At 41.8% G+C, this 15,536-nt stretch overlaps 1 protein-coding gene across 3 annotated transcripts in view; it reads left to right on the top strand.

The window, feature by feature from the left end:
- Nucleotides 1-6,418: 6,418 nt before the first annotated feature.
- The window catches only part of TTLL4 (tubulin tyrosine ligase like 4), a 36,839-nt gene continuing 27,721 nt past the window's right edge, over nt 6,419-15,536 (top strand). For 2 of the 3 annotated variants that reach the window (XM_019741790.2, XM_074313342.1), the window contains exon 1: nt 6,419-6,698. The gene's annotated coding sequence lies outside the window, so the exon portion shown is untranslated. The remainder of the gene's footprint in view (nt 6,699-15,536) is intronic. The other variant, XM_019741791.2, reaches the window with a different exon arrangement.

Here is a 15,536-nt window from a genome sequence, read left to right on the forward strand (position 1 = left end):
CCCCCCTGTCAGCTGCCAGGGAAAGGGGTTGGGAGGTACAGCAGCACCTCAGCTGCTGTGTGGTGCTAGAAGCCCTGGTATCGTATTCACACAGAACTCTGCTGTGAGAGCTTATTGATATCTCCTCCTGCCTTGAAGCTTCCTCCACCCCAGATGAGCAACATGTGGACACCTAATTCCAAGCCCAGGCCAGTGGAGCTGAAATAGGAAAGGGTAGCATTAAACAGAGGTAAATTAGATTGCTTTGAGATCGCAGGCTTAGTGGCTAGTTTTAACATTTGGTGGAGTTTCAGTGTATAGGGAACCCCAGCTGCTTTAGTAGGGCAGCTGTGTATGGAGATGATGTAGTTTACCAGAAAGGGATGTTTGGCAGACCCATTAGTTAGAATTGTAACCCAGCTGGAAATATACTGAGAAGCTTAAACCTCGACTCATTGGATGCCTTGTGACAAGCTTCCCAGGGCCCTTATTTCTCCATCCATAAAATGGGAAACTACTTTTGTCCTTTCTTAAATTCCAGCTGTTTTAGAAGTGAAAGATGTTCCATTTTTTTGGAAGAAACACAGGTTTATTCCAAAATGGCAGCATTAAGAGAAGACAGTGGACACCTTGTCAGAAAGACCGCCTTCCAGATGTTCCTTGTTTTGACAAGGAATTTTAGTTAGTCCTCATCTTTATTGCCCACTGATTGACTCTGTTCACATTTTAGCAAAAGGAATATTTTTACTTTCTAGAGACCACCGTAATTTCCTCCTACCCAGATTATTTCAATTCCCTTCAACGTATTTGTTGAATCCTTTCTGTATACCAGGCAGTGCCTGTCTCTCATAGACTTTGCATCCTGGTGGGGGAGACTGACCTTATTAAAATGAGTGAATTACATCTAGTATGTAGGAAAGTGATAAAAACTGAAGAAAAATAAAGCAGGGGAAGGGGAATGAGAAGTGCTGAGTTGGATGGTCACGGTAGGTCTCACCGAGAAGGCGACATTTCAGCAGACTTGAAGGAGATGAGGGAATGAGCCATGTGCTATCTGAGGGAAAAGCACAGGCAGAGAGAATGATCTCTTCAAAGGCCTTGAGATGGAAGTATGCCTGGAGTGCTTGTGGCGCTATGAGGTCAGTTTGGATGGAAGAAGGGAAGAAGTGGGAGAAGAATAGGCAATAAGCGCAGGACAGTGATGGGGACCGGATGTGGAGGGCTTGTGGGTCTCATACTTTGAATAGAGGAGGGATCTACTGGGGAGTTTTGATGGAGGAAGGCTGTGATCTACATTATGTTCTAAGGGTTACTCTCATTCTGGTGTCAATGGACTATGAAGAGTCGGGGAGGATGGGAAACAGGGTGAACAGTGAAGAGGCTATTGTAATAATGCAGGTATTCTGTACTAGAGTGGTACCAATGGAGTGATGAAAAGTAGTCAGATTTTTAAATATATTTGGAACATGGAGAAAGTAAGATTTCTGGCCTGATTGGATGTGGGGGTGTGAACAAAGGAAAGCAGACAAAGATGAGTCCAAGGTTTTGGCCTGAGCAATTGGAAGGATAGAATTGCCATTCACTGAAACAGGCAAGGCTATTAGTGGAATGGTAGTGGGTGGGAAACCTCGAGTTCAGTTTTGAATGCGTTAAGTCTTAATTGGAAATTTTCAAATACACACAAAAGTAGAGAGATTAGCCCATTGAATGCCATCACTGCTTCAACAGTTATCACCTTGTATCCTTTTTTCACTTGGGTATTTTAGAACAAATCCTGGGCAACATACAATGTTACTGGTAAGTACTTCTATGAGTGTATATCTCTACCAGATCAGAACTTTTGGTTTTGTTTTTAACAGAACCACAGTACTTACTAAACTAAGACTTGCCTGGATTTAGGCAAATACAATGTTGTTTTTTAAAATCTGGATTTTTTTTCTAAAAGATAAACTAGGGGGAGTTACCTTATGGAAGAATTCTTCTTTTTTTCAAATAATTCATTTAATACTAGCTTGAGAGATCATGCTTATCTGGTACATAAACAATTTGATGTAGAGAAATTAAATATACATCCAAACTTTTTAGGCTATCGCATAAAGCAATACTTAATCATTTTACGAGGATGCATAATAAGGAAACACGTTCCCATCCTCGGGAGCATACAGTGTAAAGGGTTAGAAATATGAAAACAATTTTATATCTAGCGATCATTGCACAAAGTGCTGAGAGGATTGGGAGTGAACGGTCTGAGTAGTGTCTGGAATTCAGAGAATGTCTAGAAGGCTTGAAGATTTGTGCCTGTGTATGAGCGTATATGTGTTTTACCTTTTGGGTGGAGGGGAGGGAGCTTCAAGTTTGCAAACATACATAAGCATAGAGAATGGCATCATAAACCCCCATACCTTGATCCTACAGATTCAGCTGTTACCAACATTTTGACACTGGTTCTACCTATTCCTTTTTTAATTTTGTCATTGCTATAGTTTAAAAAAGCATTCTATTTTGAAAAAAATTAAAGAAAAGTTTTAAGAATAAAACAACTCCCAAATACACTTCACCCAGATTCATTAGCTGTTAACATTTTGCCACAATTAGTTTTATCATATTTTTCTGAATGATTTGAGAGTATGTTGTAAATATCATGCCCTTTTACCTTTAAATACTTCAGTGAATTTCTTAAGATCAAGGATATTTACTTATATAACCACAGTATAATTAACAAAACCAGGAAACTTAACATTGATATAATACTATAAATTAATCTACAGTTCATATTCAAATCTTGCCTATTGTTCCAATAATGTTCTTTATACCAATTTTTCTCCTGGTCCAGTTTCCAATCCAAGATCATGATTTGTGTTTGGTTGTGTTTCTCTTTAGCCTGTAATCTAGAACCATTCCTCATCCTTTCTTTGTTTTTTTCTGACAGTGATTGACATTTTGAAGAGTACTGGCCAATTTGGGTACATCTGATGTTTCTTGGTGATTTCATTCAGATTATATATTTTTGGCAGAAACACTACATAAGTGATGATGTGTCCTCTTCGTACATCATATCTGGAGGTTGATGATGTTGCTTTTTCCCATTATTGGTGAAGTTACCCCTGATCACTTGGCTAAGGTAGGCTGGGCAAATTTCTGTTGCTGTAGTTTTTCTTTTTTCAATGGACTTTATAGTTTAGAAAAGTTTCAGATTTACAGAAAAATTGAACAGATAGTATAGAGTACACATATTATACTCCACCCCTACCCATAATTTCCCCTATTATTAACATCTTACAGTATTATGATACATTTGTTACAATTAATGAACCAATATTTATATATTATTACCTACAACTCATATTTTATTCAGATTTCCTTAATTTTTACCTAATGTCCCTTTTCTGTTCCAAGATCTCATTATACCTTACATTTAGTTGTCTCCTTGGGCCCCTCTGGCTGTAAGTTTCCCAGAAGATTTTTGTTTTTGATGACCTTGACAATTTTGAGAAGTACTGGGCCGGCATTTTGTACAATGTCCCTCTATTGGAATTCGTCTGTTTCTCATGATTAGATTGGGGTTACAGTTTTGGGAGGAATATCACAAAAGTTGTGTTCCATTTGCATCACATATCAAGGGCACATACTATCTACATGATTTATGCCTGTTGATATTGACCTTGATTACCTGGCTGAAGTAGTGTTTGTCAGATTTTTCTACTATTACTCCTTTTGCCCTACCCCACTCCCCTTTCTATTCTGTGCTTTTTGGAAAGAAGTCACTCTGCACTGCCCACACTTAAGGAGTAGGGAGTAATGCTCCCCCTCCTTTGGGGCTGAGTATTTATTTGGAATTCTTCTGCACAGATTTGTCTCTTTACCACATTTGTTTAACATAGTCAACCATTTATTTATACTAGGGACTCATGGATATTTGTTTTATACTTTGGTTATAAACTACTACTACTTTAATTTTGTTGCTCACATTGTTCCAGCTTTGGTCATTGGGAGTTCTTTCAGTTAGCTCCCGTGACTTACTCCCAACAATGTGGTTTTGTTTAGTTTTTTTTTTTAAATACCTTCTTTCTGGTACTACGAGATACTTGAGGTTCATCTTGTGGTTTCCTGGCATGGTCCTAGAATCAGCCACTTCTCCAAGGAGCCCTGGTTCCTTTTAAATCAGAATAGTACAGATTCTCCTTGACTAATAATGCGGTTACGTCCCGATAAACCAATCGTAAGTTGAAAATACTATGATTCGAAAATGCATTTAACACACCTAACCTACCGAATATCATAGCTTAACCTAGTCTACCCTAAATGTGCTCAGAACACATGCATTAGCCTACAGTTGGGCAAAATCATCTAACACAAAGCCTATTTTATAATAAAGTATTGACTAGTTCATGTAATTGACTGAATACTGTACTGAAAGTGAAAAACAATGGTTGTGTGGGTACTCACCATTAACTTGCAGCTGAAATCACTCTGGGCCTGCAGAATGTTTGAAGCATTGAACTAAAATTAATTACTTCACGAGAGAGTATCATACTGTATATCACTAGTCTGGGAAAAGATTAAATTCAAATTTGAAGTTCAAAATTTGAAGTATGGTTTCTACTGAATGCATATCACTTTCACACCATCATAAAGTCAAAAACACGTTAAGTGGAATCATCGTAAATTGGGGACTGTCTGTACTAGAAACTAAGACCTGAGCGCCAGGTGTGCTCATTGCTACTGGGGTGTTTTAAAGCAAAAGCAAATCCCTGGCATCATCTCATTTAATCCTGAAAAATATATATGCCTGTGTCTGTTAAAAAAAAATAAAAATGGGTATTTTCTTAAAGAACCAAAGTAGCCTATGGCTGCCTCAACCAGTTTCCACAAACTTAGTGGCTTTCCACAAACAACAGAAATTTATTCTCTCACAGTTCTGGAGCCCAGAAGTCTGAAATTAGGCTGCCCAAAGGGCCCTTTTCCCTCAGAAGGCTCTAGGGTAGAATCCATTCCTTGCCTTTTCCACATTCTGGTGGCTCCAGGCATTCCAGGCATATCACTCCAATCTCTGCCTGTGGTTACATTGCTGCCTCCTCTTTTCTGTGTCTGTCACATCTCCCACTGCCTCACTAAGAACATCTGTCATTGGATTTAGGGCCCATCCAGATAATCCAGGAAAATTCCTTAATCATCTCAAAAATCATTCTCTCAAAATCCTTAATCACATCTTTTGCCATAGTATAAGGTAATATTTACAGGTTTCTGGAATTAAGATATGGATATATCCTTTGCGGGGGGGGGGGGATGTCCTACAATAACAAAATTAATAATGGTTTCTTAACATTGGCTATGTTCTTATGTCCCCAGTCCATATTCAGATTTCTCCATTGTCTGAAAATTTACAGTTGGTTTGTTTGAATGAGGATCCAAACAAGGTCCACTCATTGCGGTTGATTATGTCTCTTAAATCTTCTACAATCTAGAACACCTCACTCTTTTTTATACTCTGAAATTGTTGAAGAAACAAGGTCATTCATCTGTATGTTGGCCCACATTCTGGATTTGTCCGATTGCTTTCTTGTGGTGGTGTTTCTCTTTATTTCCTATAAACTGGAAGTTGGAGCCAAAAGCTTGATTAGATTCAGATTCAACTTTTAATTTTTTTTGACAAAATACACTACTTCCTAAATATTGCTCTATAGTTCAGATTGCATCACATCAGAAGACATACTTTTTAGCTGTCCTATGTTTCATGATCTAAGATTACTTAAAATATACAGGTGATGGCAGACACCCTTACAGTGTAAAACTCTTCCATTAATCCTCTGATGGTTTTAGTATCCATCAATGACTGTTGCCTAAATCAATTGTTTGTTAAGCATCCTTGCTCTGGTGCAGATTGTTTTCATTAGGTTAGTTTCATCTTTTATTGTCCCCTTTATTGATGTAGCAGACTGTTTAGAAGAGATCTTCTTAGCCTTCAGCTCCGTTTAGATCTCCAAATCCATTAGGTCTAGGGACATTTGAGACTGAGGGGGCACGATCTGTCTTGCCTAGGGAGATAATGAATTGAGTCAGTGTTTCCTAAAGTTCACACCTGAAGCCCGCAAAACAGGTGGTTGTAGCTGTACCCTGCTGAGTGGGTTGGGGTAGGGGAAGATGGGTTGGAGGGACGCATGGTAGATCTTGTGATTTCTTACTCGGGGTCAAACTCAAAGGCTTTTACTTGAAAGAACTACTACAAAATAATCTTTAATAAAGCCCGAGATGTTTGATTTTATAAGAACGAATTAAGGCACGGCCAAAAAAAAGAGTCCATAGGGGTTAGATAGAATCAGAGACGAGAGAGTCCTGAAGTGCTAGAACGGAGCCTGTCAGGGATTTAATCTCGGGACTACATCTCCCAGAATTCTGTTCCTCGGGTCCCACCCGCCCTGAAGCGACTGCGCGTGCGCGAGGCCGGTGAAAGCCGGCCCTCCCAGTCCGCAACCCGACAACCCCCGAGATTCCTTGCGCCTGCATCCCTCCTCCCGCTATCGCCCCTTCCAGGCCCTGGGTCCGTCCACTGGGGGCGCGCGCAGTGCGTGGCAGGCGGTAGCGGAGCTGGCGGCTGGGAGCGCGGGTCGCGTGGCGGTGCGTGGTTGCTAGGGGCGCCTGAGGCCGCCCGCTCGCCCAGCAGGCCAAGGAGCAAGCAGCGCGGAGCGAGCTCAGTGCCGGGGCGAAGCTGAGTCGGCTAGGTGAGTGAGTGTGGCGGCGGAGCCGCGGGAGCGACTCTCCTCCGACCCTATTCTCCCGCCCTTCCCTCTGCCCGGGTCCTTTCACGCGGGTCTCCAGCCCTTCGGCCGCTTCCGCTCCAGCCCGGCTTCCTCCCCTCCAACTCTCCATCCGCTGGGAGGCCAGGGGGCCTTGGCTTCCACCGGGCCAGGACTTGACCCCTCCTCGGAACCCTTCTTTTCCTTCTCTACGCTTCTGAACTTAGTCCGCCTCGCCTCTGGGCACCCGAACCCTGCTGCATCCCCTCACCCTGGGCCTCCGTGCCTCCTCTTTCCCGCCACTCTGCGGTTTAAATTCTCCCTTGGGTGTGAGCCCAAGCTCCTCTCAGGCTTCGTGGCTGCATTTAACATGGATACCTACATTTTTACTTTCCCACCTTCAGTACCTATAGAAAAATCCTAAACTGTAGAGATTGAAACAGCAGCTGAGATCCTGTGGAATTTAACTCATTTATCCATCCATTTCTTCATTTAATTATTCAATAATTTGTAATAAACATCAACAAATATTTAATGAGCCAGGGCACGATGGAAGGCGCTGGCGGGATACAGTGGTCCACAAGACAGGCGTGTTCGCGGAGCTTGTAGTCTAGGGGAGACTTTAATCAAGTAAACAAGCACATGTCATACTGTGTGGTGTGTGCTCTGATAGAACATTAGAAAGATACATAACCCATACTCACTTGGAAAACTATTATCCCCATTCCCTGGTCTTCACAATCCTGTTCTGGATCTAAGAAGTGCTCTAATCCTTCCTTCCTTGTGGAGTCATTCCTGCTTTCTCAATTACTCCAGATGGCATCTTCCTTAACTTCAGCACCTGTTAATTTAGCCAATCAACAAGCAGTTGGGAGACCCTTTGGGACAGTATTCCAATCCATCCTTCATTTCTTGTGTAAAAACCACCTCCTTGGTACCCAGTAAGTTACCAGCTGCCCATTGATTGGACTGAATGGAACCTTGAAAAATTATCAGGTGTTTTCTGGGAATAAAGAGCTGAGAAGACGTTCCAGATACAATGTAACTTTAGAGAAGATACAGCAAGTCCTGAAAACAGAACTGGAAACAGTTTCACAGACCTGAGTTGGTTTTGATGGGAGCCATCCAGTGACATTTAGGAAGAGGGAAATTAATGGGGGTTAGGTCACAAAGGGCATTAGATATTTTGCTAAGGAGTTAGAGGTGTATCCTCCAGAGCAGTGGTTTTCAAGCTGGGATAACCAGTGCCCAAGACTTCCAAGGGATATACAGTACCTGCACAACAAAGCTTTAGAAGAATCAATTTCCAGAACCTCAGTTTCCAAATGAACTCTTCTAAAACTCACCTTACAAAAAAAAAGGGCTGGTGGAAGGAATGTCATATCTCTCAAATTTCCAAATTTTATTGTAGTATATTGTCCCGAGTGCACAAACCTCAGTTGCAAAATGGAATATTTTGGAAATACTGATTTGAGGGAGGCCTCGTTTAGTGATTAAGTTACCTTGAAAACCCAGAAGGCTTCTTGTCTTTCCCTGTTTAATACACATCGCTATTAGAGGGACGTTTGTTCCTTGTTGGGATATTCTGAGTTCAGAAGAACATAACAGTTAAATGTGACTGGAATGTTCTTTGGGACCACAGGTTTTTCAAGTTATACTTGGTAAAACTTACACAAAAATTTTTAAAGAGGTTTTTTTAGTTTAGGTGTGTGTCATTCAATAAAATAGTTAAAACTTACTTTATCATAAAGTGTTTATTCTAGTTATAGTTAATCCTTAACAATTCTTTTAATAAAATGTTTAGTATTTTCTGCCTCCTTTTAACAAAATAATAAACTTGGTTTAAACTTGCGATGAAAAATTTTAGAATTCAACTTTAAGATGTACAAGGAATACACGTTTTTAAAAATCCTTTTACATGAGTATACATGAGTAAAACCATTTGAAGAGTATGCTGCAGGAAAACCACAGAAAGATAATTAACAGGAAAATAGCATCAGATTTGTGTTTGAAATTACCGTCGTGTCAGTGTGTGGGTTGCATAGGAAGAATTTGACTGGAGGCAGGGAGCCAATGAGAAAACTAGAGACCAGGCTAGAGACGATGAGCGGTTTATGGTGGTTCCAGTAGGAATGGAGGGTTTTGAGAGAGATTAAAGGTGGGAGAGTGGATATAACCTGATGGCAGAATACGTCTAGGGAGAGTGGGACAAGCAGCAGTCTGGAATGATCCTAAGTTTCTGACTGTAGTGACCAGGTGGTTCTTGATGCAGAAGGAAATAGGAGGAGGGGCAGCTTTGAAGAGAGTGATAAAGGAGTTACACATCGGACATGCTGAGTGGTGGTCGCTGCAGCACATCCAGGTAGAAAGGCCCAGGAGGTCGTTGTGTAGATTTGGGGCTCATGGCAGAGGTCTGGGTGATGATAGAAAGTTAAGAATACAGGAGGTGATTGAAGTCATGGGATGGAACAGATTGCCGTGGGTGAGTTTGTGGTAATAACGGCAGGTGCCATTTATTGAACACTTACTATGTGCTAGGCAATGGGGAAGCCTGAGCTCAGAGGAACACCACCATTGAAAGAGTGGGATGGAGGATGAAGGCAGAGAATTTATAACTAAACACAACAATGAGTGTGTAAATGAAAAGTCACTTGCTGAAAACTTATCTAGATGAAGCCTTCACTTCGGAATCTGATATTCATGATCTGGAGTTGAGTTTAGCTTTCTCACCTAGATTCCTTTATGACCTTGGAATAATCTGATCATTGGCTTCCTGGATTTTAGGATGGGATCAAATGCTTTGATCTGCCAGTGAAATACAGAGAAAAATTTTCTCTAATGCCTGAACTTCTCATCCTCTTCTGGCAGAACTGGGAAGCCAGACCTGGCATTTTGGAACAAATGCTGAGAGTACGAATTTCTCTTAGGCCCTGAAATACAAAGGACCTGTCCTTAGGAGCCCTCCTGGGTATCATAGACAGGCAGCAGTGTTCTGGACCAGAGGTGCGTAGACTTTTTGGTCTCAGGACTCCTCTCAGCACTTCAAAAACTCTTTGGGGTCTTCAATATATTTTTTAGTGTGGGATACATATGTCCTGATATTTACCATATTAGAAATTGAAATATTTATTAATTCATTTAGAAATAATAATACATCCATTACAAGTTAACGTAAGTAGCATTTTTTTTTAAATGAAGTGCTTTTGTTTAAAAAAGATTAGTGAGAAGTGTGGCGTTGTTTTTGCAAATCTCTTTAATGTCTGACTTAATAGAAGACAGCTGAATTTTCATATGTTTCTGCATTCAGTTGGTTGTGATGTGTTGTTTTGGTTGCATTATGAAGAAAATCCATTCTCACACCACAGATAATTAGTTGGAAAATGGAGAAATATTTCCATAGCCTTTTTTGGTAATTGTGAGTATTCTTCTTTGGTACTACACAAAAGTTAAAGGGTGGTTTTGTGAAGGTTAGTTGCAGTGTGGAATCTGAAATGATATCACTGAACTTTTCATACTTTGTTACATTAAAAACTTGGTCTCTCTCACTTTGACAGGACTTTTTACCCATGTGTGATTCTGTAACATTGTGTGATAGGTATTTGGAAAATAGTGGTTCACTGAGTTATGCAGATCTTCTAATTATTGCCACATTTTATTACACAGTATCAAAAAACCATAGTCATGTTACCACACTGTCATTAGAAAAATGGTTAAGTATTGGGAAGCTGTCAAGCTCGTGGCAGATATGAGTTTGTCAAAATTCTAATTTTCTCTTGGAAGCTCAAATTTTGCCATTGGCAACAAATATTGTCAGTTGTTTTCCCTGAAGTGACAGCTTTGTTTCCCCCTCCACCGAAAATGTCTGCCAATTACCAAAGTCTCACCCATCACTGTATGTCATTCATTCTTTTAAGTAAACATGTGTTTCACAGAAAACTTTTGCAATTCAGACACACAAGTGTTTATAGAGACCATCCTTTTCTGTATGCACACAAATGTACTTCTAATTTTGTCACACAGAATATTACAAAGATATTCGAGGATTGAGACTTAATATCATTTTTACTGCATCATCAAGGACATTCTTAAGTAAAGCTGGCATTTATTATTTCACTGTGCGGTGAAGAAGTGTGTGATGGTGAAGGAGTTTAGTGTTAAGACCAGCACAGGACAGCATTAAAAGGGGCAGACTCTGGAGACACAGACTTCAGTCTGGATGCTTGCAATGGTCCAGCTCTGTGGTGGTGATGCTGGAAATAAAAGATGAAGCATGCTATGAAGAAAGGATCTAAGTTTTGTGTCTGGTGTGGTTTTGGAGAATAAGGGAAAAGAGCAAGTCGGAAGTGACTGACGTTTTCCTCTTAGATGACTGAGAGAAAGAAGGTCCCACTGAAAGACACTGGAAAGTCAAGAGTGCAGAGCGAGTTTGACAAGTCAGGTGCTGTTTCTCAGTTCCTGCTCAGGCACCAGCAGTTTAACCCACCATTACTTTTGCACCATCAGTGAAAAGGCCAGCATGGTAAAAAAAAGGCAAACCACATCTTAGTTTTGTTATGAAAACAGTTTCACCTAGTGAAACCCCTCAAAGGGTCTCGGGGTTCCCTCAGGTTCTGTGGACCATACTTGGAGGACCACTGCTCTAGAGCTCACTCAGGATGAGGAAAGAAGCTCCTTTCTGAAGCTGATAAAGGTCAGGGCTTCAGGAGAGCTAGTCACCTAATTATGTTAAGCCTTCTACTGTTTTTCCTTTTTCAGTAATTTGGAGATTTCCTTCCTTCAGCTCTAACTGCTGTGATCAGTGTTTTCCCCCCAGGTTTGCTAACTCCTTTTGTTGAACTGTGTTCTACAAGAGCTCCCTGTCTTCACTTGTATTGACCCTCCCTTCTCATTAGGGCTGGGGTATCGACCTTTCTCAGTAGGACTTGAGGAAGTTCATTGCTCCAGCTTTCTTTAGGGAAACAGCTTAGATTTATCTCCTAAGAGAAAGGGAGTCTGGTGCCTACACTCCTCCCCATTTTATTTTGTTCCACATAAGTCAGTTCTGTCTTCTAACATAACTACGGAGCAATTAAAGTAATCTCATGAGAGATCTTGTGAATTGTAGACTCTGAACCATTTCTGATGTCCTGAGTTCCCCTGGTGACCGAGGGAAACACCTAGATGGAGGAGGAAAAGGAAACTGCAGATCCCAGGAGTCACACGCACTCCTGTAATAGAGGAGAGTGATTTAATCAGTGGGTAATGAATAATTGCTTTCTGTACAAACAGATACCTTGTCCAAGTTGGTCTGGGCTGGGTCCCTGGAGACCTGACGAGTTGACGCAACAGCCATAGATTTTCAAGCCTGGGCTGCTCATCGCTCACTCTGACTTCAGGAGGAAACTTGAGGCAAAATGATAGATGAGTGGAAGGCAGAATGAGCTCGGCAGTTCCTGAAGGCTGTATAAAGAGGACAGAGCAGGATGCTGAGATTCCTGAGACTGAATGCTTTAGAAGGGAAGAGCCTGGAGCCAGGGACTTCCGTCAGGGGTCTACTGTGACAGTCCTACACTTGGTAGGGGGAGGGGGTGGATCAGGGATTGGGCTGAGCCAGCCGTGCAAACAGAAAGGCATGTTTGAGACCATTTTGTTTATCTTTAGAATACTCTGCAGTTCTTTACTCTCCTTTCTTGCCCCTTTAGTCAAGTTTTTTTTTTCCTCCTTAACAGCTTTGTGTCGGTATAATTGACATGGACCATATCCATCACTCCCAAGTGAATTGTTGTTTTCAAACGTTGTTCTGGGGAGCCTCAGTGCTCCCATGAAGTTGTTGGGGGAGGAGAGTGGGGCAGCATCACTGAGGAAGCCAAACTAGGGCAGTGATCTCCCCACTTCTGCCAGATTAGCTCTGCATTTGTCTGTTATAGATACACAGGGCTTCCCTATAAAAACTATTGTGGGTTTATACGGCACATCCGTGTGAAAAGAGAGCAGTCAGTGGTAAAAGATAGCCTTTGCAAAGTGTCAAATTAGAGGAGTAAATACACAACGGATATTCATAGAGACAGTGGGGCTTGAGCTGGGCCTGGGAAAAAAAAGGTGAGTAAAATATAAAGATTCAGAAGGAGGAGGCTTAGTGGAGTGTCAAGGCCTACCGACCGGTTTCAAAGGTTTATTCCAGGACTTAGCATTGAGACCAGCACAGGACAGCATTAAAAGGGGCAGACTCTGGAGACACAGACTTCAGTCTGGATGCTTGCAATGGTCCAGCTCTGTGGTGGTGATGCTGGAAATAAAAGATGAAGCATGCTATGAAGAAAGGATCTAAGTTTTGTGTCTGGTGTGGTTTTGGAGAATAAGGGAAAGGAGGAAGTCGGAAGTGACTGACGTTTTCCTCTTAAGTGACTGAGAGAAAGAAGGTCCCACTGAAAGACACTGGAAAGTCAAGAGTGCAGAGCTAGTTTGACGAGCTGGGTTGAAGTGGCTGGACACGCACGTGGGAAAGATGGAGCAGACAGTTGGTGATGAAAACGCGAAGCATGAGAGAGATCAAGGTCTGAAAACTGACTGTCCTCCTGCGGGTGATAGTTGAAATTATAAGAGCAGATTGGTTTGATGTGGGAAGGAAGAAAGACAGATGCTGTGGAGAATTTTGGAGGAGTCCTCAGGTGGAGGAAAAAAGGTATTTATTGTTGAAGGAGTCGGGTGTGGCGATGGCAGAGATTCTGCACCAAGAAAAGAAGTAGCAACAAGGAGACGGTGGGAGGAGAGGAGCACCTGTTTAATCTGAAGAGGCCCATCTTGTGGTTTTGCTGGTTATACCTGTTGTAGGTACATTTGTTTATTCAGCAAATGTTTAAGGAACCCTGATTACATTTCCAGGGCGGGACATATGCCGGGCGAACAAGGTCCCAGTTCTCATAGAGCTTTCATTCCGGAAGAGAAGGTAGACAAATAGCAAAGGAATGTTTAAATAATTGGGAGTTTTTCACTTTAAAATATAATTAGTAAGGTTTTTGACTAGGTGATTCGTTTATATAGCTCAGAAATCAAAATGATAGAAAAGGTATACACAGAGAAGTCTCACACCCCATTGGTAACCTTTTTTTTAAAAAAAAAAATCAGTTTCTGTTTATCCTTCCAATGTTTCTTTAGGCAGTTATGAGGAAATATTAATATATAATAATTTTAGATCCTGGGAGAATGCAAACAGAGACTGGAGCAAGGTAGCGTGATAGGGACTGATTGGGGTGCTGCAGTATTAGGGTAGACAGGCTCTGTGAGGTGGTGATATTAGCTGAATACTGAGTGAGGGATCTGAGCCAGCCTTGTAAGCCACTTGGGTGTTTTAGAGGGAACACAAAGACCCTGGGAGCTCAGGTGGGAACGTGCCTGGTGAGGGGCAAGAGTGGCTCTGATAAGGTCAGAGAGTCAGGAGTCAGATGGTTTAAACTACCTTTTACGAAGAGCACCATCACCACTGCCCGGAGACTAGCTTATAAGAAGAGGTCAGAGTGGAAGCTGGAACCGCAGGTGAGAGACGACAGTATCTGGGGCTAACGTAGTAACAGTGGGAATGGAGACGGACACATGCATGCGAGGGGGTATGTTTGAAACTGGAAGGACTTGTTGATTGAGGAGTGGAAATGAAGATAGCTGAGGTCAGGGTGAAATCATTGCCGCAGGGCATGTTGGGAATTTCTGTGTTGCATAAACACTCGTCCCAGGTACTTAGCACCCTTCTGCCTGGAGATATATATATATATATATATTTTTTTTTTTTATTGACGTCTTTGTGCAGTTGCAGCTTATTTCCCGTCCCTGATTCTAAAAGATTACTTGAGTCTAAAAGGTCAATTAAATAAGGAATGTGATTGATCATTCCTGTTTTATTAGCCCTCCTCCCACTTCCCTTAGCCCTTCTTTTTACTAAAATCTGACATTCCCGTCTGGTTTCAAGGAGGTTAAAAGATAATGTGTTCCTTCCTTGAATAACTGATCATAGAGAACTTTGAGCTTCCCACATTGCCCCATTCCCTTAACTGTAGCTGTGAACTCCTTATCGCAGCTTCTAGGTTCCTGATTCTCAGCTGACAGCAACTGCTTTCTCAATTGAAGGCAAAACGAGAACTTCGTGTTTTGTCGGGCAACGAGGTTTTCACATAAAACCGAGTTTAAACAGCATTTCTCCCCTAAAAATTGGAGCCCTCCCCCCACGTTGTGTGTTGATGGGCCCCAGAAAAAGTGCTATTAAATGTTAAACTTCATCTGCCAGGCTATGGTGTGTGCCTTCCCCCTTGTGCTCCCCTGAAGCCAAAGTTTGCAGAGGCACTGGCAGGTTAGGCCGCAGTGTGCTGGGTGGCTAGTTCATGTGAGGGTGGCCACCCCCCAGTGGCTGCATTGGAAAGACTTGTGTCCTGACGAGGCTCTTCCTGAGGCGTGTGACCTCAGTTCTTGTACCTCAGGGATGACAGGTGGAACCCCCAGTCAAGCCTGCTTCAGGTAATAGAGCAAGGAGTGACTTGTATTTTATCGTCTTGAATCATTCACTGGTAAAATCCATTCCTGCCAGTCTAATTTCAAAGAAGTTGAAGTTGATTGGGTGCTGCCTGCCTGCTGGTCCGAGGAAAACCAGGCTTCCCTTACAATAGTAATGACTTTTTCATTTTGAAATGATTTCAGACTTGCCAGAAATTGTAAAAATTGTACGAAGAATTCCTATTTACTTTTACCCAGATGTAGCAAATGTTAATATTTACCATACTCACTTTATTATTCGTTCATATGTGGTCTATGAACTGTTTTTTTTAAATGTTTGAGAATATGCTGCAGACATGGTGCCCC

Source organism: Rhinolophus sinicus, linkage group LG01 (assembly GCF_036562045.2).
Source record: "Rhinolophus sinicus isolate RSC01 linkage group LG01, ASM3656204v1, whole genome shotgun sequence".
In the NCBI taxonomy this organism is placed as follows: Eukaryota; Metazoa; Chordata; class Mammalia; order Chiroptera; family Rhinolophidae; genus Rhinolophus; species Rhinolophus sinicus.